Source organism: Erinaceus europaeus, chromosome 14, assembly GCF_950295315.1.
Source record: "Erinaceus europaeus chromosome 14, mEriEur2.1, whole genome shotgun sequence".
Classification (NCBI taxonomy): Eukaryota; Metazoa; Chordata; class Mammalia; order Eulipotyphla; family Erinaceidae; genus Erinaceus; species Erinaceus europaeus.
This window is the reverse complement of record NC_080175.1, coordinates 2,527,192-2,537,191: the sequence shown is the minus strand read 5'-3', so window position 1 is coordinate 2,537,191 and position 10,000 is coordinate 2,527,192.

Below are 10,000 nucleotides of genomic sequence, written 5' to 3'. Positions count from 1 at the left end.
AGACTTGTCTCAAGTGGCCTCCCCCAGGGCTCTGTTCTGGCTCCTACGCTATTTAATATTTACATCAATGACCTCCCAGAAACTTCTTCAAGGAAGTTCATCTACGCCGATGACATCTGCTGTGCAACTCAGGCATCCAAGTTCGACATCCTCGAGGAAACACTCACGAAAGACATGTCTCTGACATCTGATTACTGTAAAAAGTGGCGACTAATCCCTAGCACTGCAAAAACGGTATCATCTGTTTTCCATCTACACCATGCCTCGGCCTCGCGTGAGCTTAATGTGCAGCTTGGCGATACGAGAATCCGGCATGAAGCCCAGCCAGTCTATCTTGGCGTTACTCTCGATCGCACTCTGTCATTTCACGAACATCTCATAAAAACTGCAGCAAAGGTGGGCGTGAGGAATCACATCATTGCAAGACTGGCCAGCTCCTCATGGGGCGCGAGCGCTTCCACACTGCGATCATCCTCTCTGGCATTATGCTATTCCACTGCAGAATACTGTGCCCCAGGATGGTTCCGTAGCCCCCATGTCCACTTGGTCGATTCCAAATTATATTCCTCCATGAGGATCATTTCTGGAACCATCCGTTCCACCCCGTTCCATGGCTGCCAGTTCTTAGCAACATCGCCCCGCCAGATATTCGTCGGGATGCGGCATCATCTAAGTTCATTTCCCACGTCTACGCTCGACCGGACCTGCCAATATACGCGGATATCTTCGCCCACCCTGTCCAACACTTGACGTCTCGTCACCCAATCTGGTCCCCTACGCCTGCACTGCACTTCTCTGCTCCAGACTCTTGGAAACAGAGCTGGCAGTCAGCTGAGGTAAAGAACAAACACCTCATCACAGACCCCTGCGAGCGTCAACCCGGCTTTGACCTAGCACGTTATGATTGGGCCCTCCTCAGTCGCTATCGAACAGGCCATGGCCGGTGCGCCGCTATGTTCCATCGCTGGGGAGCCAGAGACGACCCGAACTGCCCCTGCGGCTCCAGACAGACTATGACCCACATAGTCAGCGACTGCCACCTCTCCAGATTCAAAGGAGGTCTCGAAACTTGACATCAGGCTCAACCTGATGCTATTGACTGGCTACGGAAGAAGGGCCAACGCTAGAAGAAGAAGAAAGAGAGGAAGAGGCGAGACACCTGCAGACCTGCTTCGCTGCTCATGAAGCTTCCCTCTGCAGGTGGGGAGCCATGGGCTCAAATCCAGATCTTTCCATGGGTCCTTGCGACTCGTGCTACATGCAGTTAACCAGATGTAGCACTGCCCAGCCCCCGAATTCTAAACCTTTTCTGAGGCCACCCAGACTATCCATGCACCAAATAAAAATACTGAGACTCAGAGAGACTGAGTAGCTCACTGGAGACGAACTGATTGTCTGAGATGCTCCAGAAGTCAGTCATTTACCCCCATCTCCAAGGAGGAAGTCAAGCCCATGGTGCGTGTGTGCGTGTGCGTGTGTGAGTGTGCATGTGCACGTGTGCGTGTGCGTGTGTGTGTGCTGGGTCTCAGCTGCCAGTCTCCAGTTTACTGGCAACCATCCATGAGTAAAACTTCTTAATTTTAAAAAATATTTATTTTTATTTTCCCTTTTGTTGCCTTTGTTGTTTTACTGTTGTTGTAGTAATTATTGTTGTGGTTATTGATGTTGCCATTGTTAGATAGGACAGAGAGAAGTGGAGAGAGGAGGGGAAGACAGAGAGGGGGAGAGAAAGACAGACACCTGCAGACCTGCTTCACCGCCTGGGAAGCGACTCCCCTGCAGGAGAGGAGCCTGGGGCTCGACCAGGATCCTTATGCCTGTTCCTGTGCTTTGCGCCATGTGTGCTTAACCCGCTGCGCTACGGCCCGACTCCCGAGTAAAGCTTTTTATTCCTGGAATCTCTCCCTCACCCCTTTTCTATCCACAAGCCACACATGTCTGTACTCACCTGTGGCTTTGCTGAGTTTCTAAAGAAATTCTGGTCGTATTCTGTTGAGTTTTTAGGTGATTTTTGTTGCTTTTTCTTTTTTTTTTTTCCCCTTACTTTATCATTGGATAGAGATAGAGAGAAATTGAGAGGAAGGAGGAGATAAAGAGGAAAAGAAGCAGAGAGTCGCCTCCTGTCGGTTTACTTCAGCACTCGTGAAGCTTTCCCCCTGCGGGCGAGGACCAGGGCCCTGCACCTAGATCCTTGTGCACTGTGACGTGAGTGACGTGAGCTCAGCCCGGTGCGCCGCCGCCTGCGCCTTCGATGCTTTTTCTCGTCAGCCAAGGAGAGTCCAGTGAGCCTGCTGCCACTGCATAGCCATGGCTCCAGAAGCCCCTTCCTGTGATGTGGTTAATAGTGGGTGACCAGATTGTAAGGTGAGGGGTCCAGGCACTGGCGCACCCCGTTAAGCGCACATACCAGCAGGTGCCAGGACCTGGGTTCGAGCCCCCGCTCTTCACCTGCAGGGGGACTGCTCCGTGAGAGGAGAAGCAGGTCTGTAGGTGTCTATTTTTCTCCACTCTTCTCTATCTCCCCCTCTTCTCTCAACTTCTCTCTGTCCTCTCAAATGAAATAGGAAGGAAGGAAGGAAGGAAGGAAGGAAGGAAGGGCCCCTGGGAGCAGTGGATTTGTACTGCAGGCATTGAACCCTAGCAGTAACCCTGATGGAAAAGAAGGAGAGGGAGAGGGAGAGGGAGAGGGAGAGGGAGAGGGAGAGGGAGAGGGAGAGGGAGAGGGAGAGGGAGAGGGAGAGGGAGAGGGAGAGGGAGAAGAAGACCAAGACTATAAGTTACAGGGTCTGGGTCCAGACCACACCCCCCTACATGGTTCTGTGAGACCCCCCACCCTCTCACAAGGCTCTGGAAGGAACTGGCTGCCCAGAAGTGGCTTGGAGGCTTCAAGAATGCATGTGTCAGGCCAGGGCAGGGCCCAAGGTCCATACTTCCCACCTACAGAAGGTTCTAGAAGGATTCCCAAATAGTCTCAGCAAACCTGCCAATCCTGTTCATCTGAGCCCACACACAGGCCCCTCCAGCTCTCCCTCAGCTGCAAGGACCCCCAGCCTGGGGAGGGGGGCAGGGCTGGGGGCTCCTCCCCCTGCTGCGAGGTCCCTGGAGCCTGTCTCCAAGCCTGAGCCTCTCCCCCTCCCGCGCCATCTCTCTCTCTCGGGCACATGGTCACCTGCCTCCCAAATACGCAGCCTCCAGGCTCACACCCCACCAGAATACAGCAGGCTGTCAGACCCAGTGCCTCCTCGGCCTTGAAAACGCCCTGCCAGTTGGGGCAGCTTGGAGCGCCCCTACTCATAAGCACAGACTGAGAGCTCAGACCTACAGGGATGCAGAGCTCACACAGGTTCCTGTGCTGAATATGGGCCCCGGATCAAATCGATGGGGTTCACAGTCAACAATGCTTATACACTTTTCCCATATTAGGGAGCTACTCTCTTCCTTGATCCAGATTTCTAGTCCTTTCTCCAGCCATGACATCATCTCCCCAGAGAATAACTTGGATCTGCCTGCATATCAGAGGTCAGGCTCAGGAAAAAATGAGTATAGCCATGGGCCCTTTGGAATATAACTAAAAGAGGCCTACAAGCTATTTCCATTAGACCCTAAATCTTCATCAGCACTATATATTCCAGGTTCATGATTAGTCAACAATTTGTTTGGTTTTATATGTTAACTCTTCTTTCAGCCACCAGGTTCCAGATGCCAGCATGATGCCGACCAGACTTCCCTGGACAGACAACCCCACCAATGTGTCCTGGAGCTCCGCTTCTCCAGAGCCCTGTCCCACTAGGGAAAGAGAGAGACAGACTGGGAGTGTGGACTGAACAGTCAACGCCCATGTTCAGCGGGGAAGCAATTACAGAAGCCAGACCTTCCACCTTCTGCATCCCACAATGACCCTGGGTCCATGCTCCCAGAGGGATAAAGAATAGGGAAGCTCTCAGGGGAGGGGATGGGATGCGGAGTTCTGGTGGTGGGAACTGTGTGGAGTTGTACCCCTCTTAGCCTATAGACTTGTCAATGTTTTCTTTTCATAAATAAAATTAAAAATAAAAAAGAAAGAAAAATAAAATGCCTTCCACAGCCTAGTCATCTCATGCTGCCTTCACATGCACCTCTTTCTTTTCCTCAGCCAGGGCTTCAAAGTTGTATAATTGCACTGCCTCCAGAAGCATTCTTGGTGTCATTCAGCTGGGGGGGGGGGGTGCAGAGAAAGAGGTGGGAGAGAGAGAGACAGCTGGGGGACAGAGAGAGAAGTGGGGAGAGAGACAGCTGGGAGGACAGAGAGAGAAGTGGGGAGAGAGACAGCTGGGAGGACAGAGAGAGGTGGGGAGAGAGACAGCTGGGGGACAGAGAGAGAGGTGGGAGAGAGAGACAGCTGGGGGACAGAGAGAGAAGTGGGGAGAGAGACAGCTGGGAGGACAGAGAGAGGTGGGGAGAGAGACAGCTGGGGGTCAGAGAGAGGTGGGGAGAGAGACAGCTGGAAGGACAGAGAGAGGTGGGGAGAGAGACAGCTGGGGGACAGAGAGAGAGGTGGGGAGAGAGACAGCTGGAAGGACAGAGAGAGGTGGGGAGAGAGACAGCTGGGGGACAGAGAGAGAGGTGGGGAGAGAGACAGCTGGGGGACAGAGAGAGAGGTGGGGAGAGCTTCCACCAGGGCTGGGGCACTTCCATGCAGTGCTAGGGTTTGAACCCAGGACATGCTCATGGCCAGAGAGAGGTGGGCAGGTGTCCTAACCGGTGCACTGTTTCTCAGCCTCTGTGTTTAAAAAAATATTTATGTATGATTCACGAGAGAGAGAGAGAACCTGGATATGTATGTATGGATTAACAAGACAGAGAAAGAGAGAGAGGGACAGAAAGAGAGAAAGAGCCAGATTATTTATGCATTGATGAATAAGAGAGAACCAGACACCTCTCTGACATGTATGACGCCAGGGATCAAACTCAAGACCTCATGTATGCACGTCCTCCTCCACTCCTGGCCACCATTATTACATCACAGTGGCGGTAGTAACAGCAGCAGTCAGTAGTAACAGTAGTCATAGCATATCGGTTTTCCAGACTGTATCACCAGGTGTGCGATCCACGCCTGTTCTGCCTGCCTGCTGCCCACCACGCCCACCACTGGGTATCCATGTCGCTGACCACTGGGCCTCCTCGGCCGTCCCCTCCCTCTCTGGCCCCCAGTCGCAGGTCCCGCAGAGGCCCGGTTAGAAGCCGCCTCCAGGGACTGCTCGTGTCTGCAGCCTCCTGTCATGGTGACTGGCTGGGAGGGAGACAGAGAAGCACTTGGGTGGACGGACGGACGGACGGACAGACATCTGGATGAGCCGGGACAGGGCACCAGGGCTGTGAAGTCTCTGCCAGAGAAACAGGAAGTCCGGGGCCCTAGAGCTGAGCTGCTTAAGAGAACAATGGCGTGAGTGTTCTCTCCTCAAAGGCTGGTGCTGACAGCAGGCCACAAGTCCGGCAAGGAGGAGCTGCTCTTCCTCCCCCCTCCTCTCCCATCCCTTCATCTTCATCCACCTCTCCTCTCCCTTCCCCTCCTCCTTCTCTCCCCCTCTCCCTTCTCCTCCTCGTCCCCTCCCCTCCTCTTGGAAGCCATTCTACTTTCTGCCTCTCAGCCCGGGACCCAGAAGCCACAGAGAGCAAACAGGTCGCTTTCCAATCCTCAGGCTCAGACCTCAGGCGGCCGCTCATTCCCGCTGGCCCTGTGACTCAGTGTCCATCAGAGAGTGACAGTGCTCAGGGTTCTCTTCCAGGGAGAGTCGGATGAGAATCAGTCTCTTTGCTAAAATGAGATGTCAGACTCCAGTCCAGGTTGAAGCCCTTTTTTTTTGAAGCCAGAAGTATAGGTCTTCACTTTAGAGATTTTTTTTTTTTTAACGCAGTATTACAAGAAGGCTTTTTGTGATGTCGCTATGACCAAAGCCAAGAGTAGTCAGAACAGGGAAAGACAGAGACAGGCTGGGGTGTGGATCCAGCTGCCATCACCCATGTCCAGCAGAGAAGCAATTACAGAAGCCAGAACTCCTGCTTTCTGTTCCCCATAAAGAATTCTGGGGTTGTATTGTTAAATGGGAATCTGGGGAATGTTATGCATGTACAAACTATTGTATTTACTGTTGAATGTAAAACATTAATTCCCCAATAAATAAATAAATTATTTTTTTAAAAAATCAGAATAAACAAAAAAAAAAAGAATTCTGGTCCACACTCCCAGAGGGGTAAAGAATAGGGAAGCTTCCAATGGAGGGGCGGGGACACGGAGTTCTGGTGGTGGAAACTGTATGGAATTGTACCTCTCTTATCCCACAGCCTTGTCAATCATTATTAAGTCACTAATAATAAATAAATTAAATAAATAAAGATTTAAAATATTGATATATGGAAGTCAGGCAGTAGCGCAGCGGGTTAAGCACGCGTGGCGCAAAGCACCAGGACCGGCGTATAGATCTCGGTTCAAGCCCCCGGCTCCCCACCTGCAGGGGAGTCGCTTCACAGGTGGTGAAGCAGGTCTGCAGGTGTCTGTCTTACTCTCCCCCTGTGTGTGTCTTCCCCTCCTCTCTCCATTTCTTTCTGTCCTATCCAACAACAATGACATCAATCATAATTACAACAATAAAACAACAAGGGCAACAAAAGGGAATAAATAAATAAATATTAAAAAAAAAAAAAAAGAATTCACTTGTTGGTAGGCAACAGAGTTTATGTGGACAGTGCTCAGCTTTGCCCTACGTGAGGACCCAGGTTCAAGCTGGGGCCCCTCCACATTGAAGGAAGCTTCAGTACTGTGGTGTGTGTGTGTGTGTGTGTGTGTGTGTGTGTCTATTGAAAAACAACAAGAAAAATCGTTCTTTTTCTGCATGAGAAAGACAAGGGCACCACTCAGCTCTGGTCTATTGGCTACAGAGTCAGAAATAAGCCTGTGTTCTCCCCTGCAGATACCTCCCTGCCAACCTCTTTGGAGGTGTGGAGAGCACCCACAGGACAAGGGGGGAAGAGCCTGGCTTTCAATTGTATTTTATTTTACCTCCAGGGTTAACACGAAGGCGTGGTGCCCACACTATGAACACACTGACCCTGGACTCTGGAGGCCATTTTTCCCATTGTTGTTGTTACTGTTGTTGTTGCTGCTGCTGTTGGATAGGACAGAGAGAGATTGAGAGAGGAGGGGGAGATAGAGAGGGAGAGAGAAAGCTAGACATGGGCGGGAGTTGATAGCATAATGGTTATATAAAAAGTCTCTCATGCATAAGGCTCTGAAGTCCCAGGATCAATCCTCCACACCACCATCAGCCAGAGCTGAACATTGTTCTGATAAAAATAATAATAATAATAAAGTATTAAAGAGAGAGAAAGAGAAGGCTAGACACATGCAGACCTGCTTCACCGCTTGTGAAGTGACTCTCCTGCAGGCGGGGAGCTGGGGACTCGACCTCACAAAGCACCCTGCATTCCTGATGATATGGCCTATCTACATAATCATTGTTTTGCCTGAAAGATCCCCACCCATTCCATTCCTTTGATCTCTCTTCTTTCTACCTCGAGACCCTCCCTGCTTGCAGGGTATTAATCCCACCAGTTAAAACCCTTGAAACAGTTGCTAAGGAAGTTCCTACCTTTCCAGCTCCCTTTTGCCTTTCTCCGCGCCTTTCCTAGCCATTTCCGTCTCCGACTTGCCACTCCCGGGTCTGCCCTTTAAAAGCCTTGGCTTCTGATCAATAAAGACATTGCATTGCCTCTCCACCATGAGTTCATGAGTCATCTCTCCCGCGTCGCTGAGTGAGTAGCAGCCCAGGCTGGCTCCGGTCAAGTTCTCTCCAGCCCAGAGAGTCCGCGCCCAGGAAGAGGCACCCCCATGCTAGCCCGGCAGGGATCCTTGTGCTTCGCGCCATGTGCACTTAACCCGCTGCGCTACTGCCTGGCCCCTGGGCCTGACTTTTTAGTGACTTTCTCCAGAAACTTGGATTGGAACTTCTCAGTACACAGGCTGTACGCTGGCACCCAAGTGGAAGGTGGGCTTTCCCCCTTACACTGTGTGTGGCTTCCAAGGCCGACAGGAATCTCCCAGCAGAGAGGCTGAGGAGACCAGGCTCGGGCTGCAAGGGTTGGGCACCAGGACCCCTGCAGGTGCACCGCGGCTCCTAGCTGGCATTCCCCACTTGTCACAGGAGAGGAGTCTGACTCTTCTGAGAGACAAATGTTTCGAGTTCGTCAAGTTGACAGCTCTGCTGTGCTACCTCATTGATATCTCAGAATTCAAGACTTGTTATTGATATTAATGAACTTAAAATGTGTGATTGTGCCAAGATTATAATCAAGTCAAGAGTTCTCTCAAATTAAGCTGCAATATTAATGCATAACCTCTCCTTTCAGTTCACGGGGTAATCACAAAAACAAAACAGGCTGCTGTTTTTCTAGGATCCACATTCAACCTCACATGAGTCCTTAAATTATTGGTGGGGGGAGCAAGTGGTTGATAGTTGTGCCTGACATCTGGAGGGCTTGACAATCTTCTTGGTCCCTCCTCCCACCTTAAGAGCAGATGAGGGGCCAGACGGTGGCGCACCTGGTTGAGCACATATGTTACAGTGCACAAGGACCCAGGTTCGAGTCCCCAGTCCCCACCTGCAGGGGGGAAGCTTCACGAATGGTGAAGCAGGGCTGCAGGTCTCTCTCTCTCTCTCTCTCTCTCTCTCTCTCTCTCTCTTTCTCTGTGTCCCCCTTCCCCTTCAATTTCTGGCTGTGTCTATGCAATAAATAATAAAGATAATACATAAATACAGTTTTAAAAAGAGCAGGTGACAGTGATACCATTAAATAAAGGTTCATTTATGCATTCATAGATGAGAGAGTGAGAGAGAGAGCACACCAGATATCACACTGGCATATATAAAACTGGAATAAAAAAAAAAAAACTGGAATCGAACCCGGACCTTCATGCTATGAAACCCAGTATCTGGGCCAATGCAACAGCATTTCTGGCCGCCGCTGGGGAGCAGGTATGAAGCGACTGGACCAGAGATGAAAGTTCTCAAACAGCAGAGAGCCAGGGCCAGAACGTAGCGCACACTGCAGGGCACACACCTTTCCACATGTGTGCCAGGTTCAAGCCCTGGCACCACACTGGAATGCAATAGCACTGAGGGGAGTAACCATGTGGTAATCTCTCTCTCTCTCTCTCTCTCTACATAGACTTATATCTGTCTTTCTCTCTCTCTGAAATGAAAGTTGACCGGGGTAGGGGGGCAGGCGGTAGCGCAGCAGGTTAAGCTCCCGTGGCTCAAAGCACAAGGACCGGCGTAAGGATCCAGGTTCGAGTCCCCGGCTCCCCACCTGTTTCACAGGCGGTGAAGCAGGTCTGCAGGTGTCTGTCTTTCTCTCCCCATCTCTGTATTCATCCTCCTCTCTCCATTTCTCTCCGTTCTATCCAACAACAACATCATAACAACAATTATAATAACCACAACAGAGATAAAACAACAAGGGCAACAGAAGGGAAAAATAGCCTCCAGGAGCAGTGGATTCATGGTGCAGCCACTGAGCCCAGCAATAACCCTGGAGGCAAAAAAAAAAAAAAAGAAAAAAGTTGTACAAAGTCTGGGAGCAAAGAATAAAGAGAGAGAGAGAAAAGGAAGGAAGGAAGGAAGGAAGGAAGGAAGGAAGGAAGGAAGGAAGGAGGAAGGAAGGAAGGAAGGAAGGAGGAAGGAAGGAAGGAAGGAGGAAGGAAGGAAGGGAGGAAGGGAGGAAGGAGGAAGGAAGGAAGGAAGGAGGATGGAAGGAAGGAAGGAAGGAAGGAAGGAGGAAGGAAGGGAGGAAGGGAGGAAGGGAGGAAGGAGGAAGGAAGGAAGGAAGGAAGGAGGAAGGAAGGAAGGAAGGAGGAAGGAAGGAAGGAAGGAAGGAGGAAGGAAGGAAGGAAGGAAGGGAGGAAGGGAGGAAGGAAGGAAGGAAGGAAGGAGGAAGGAAGGAAGGAAGGAGGAAGGAAGGAGGAAGG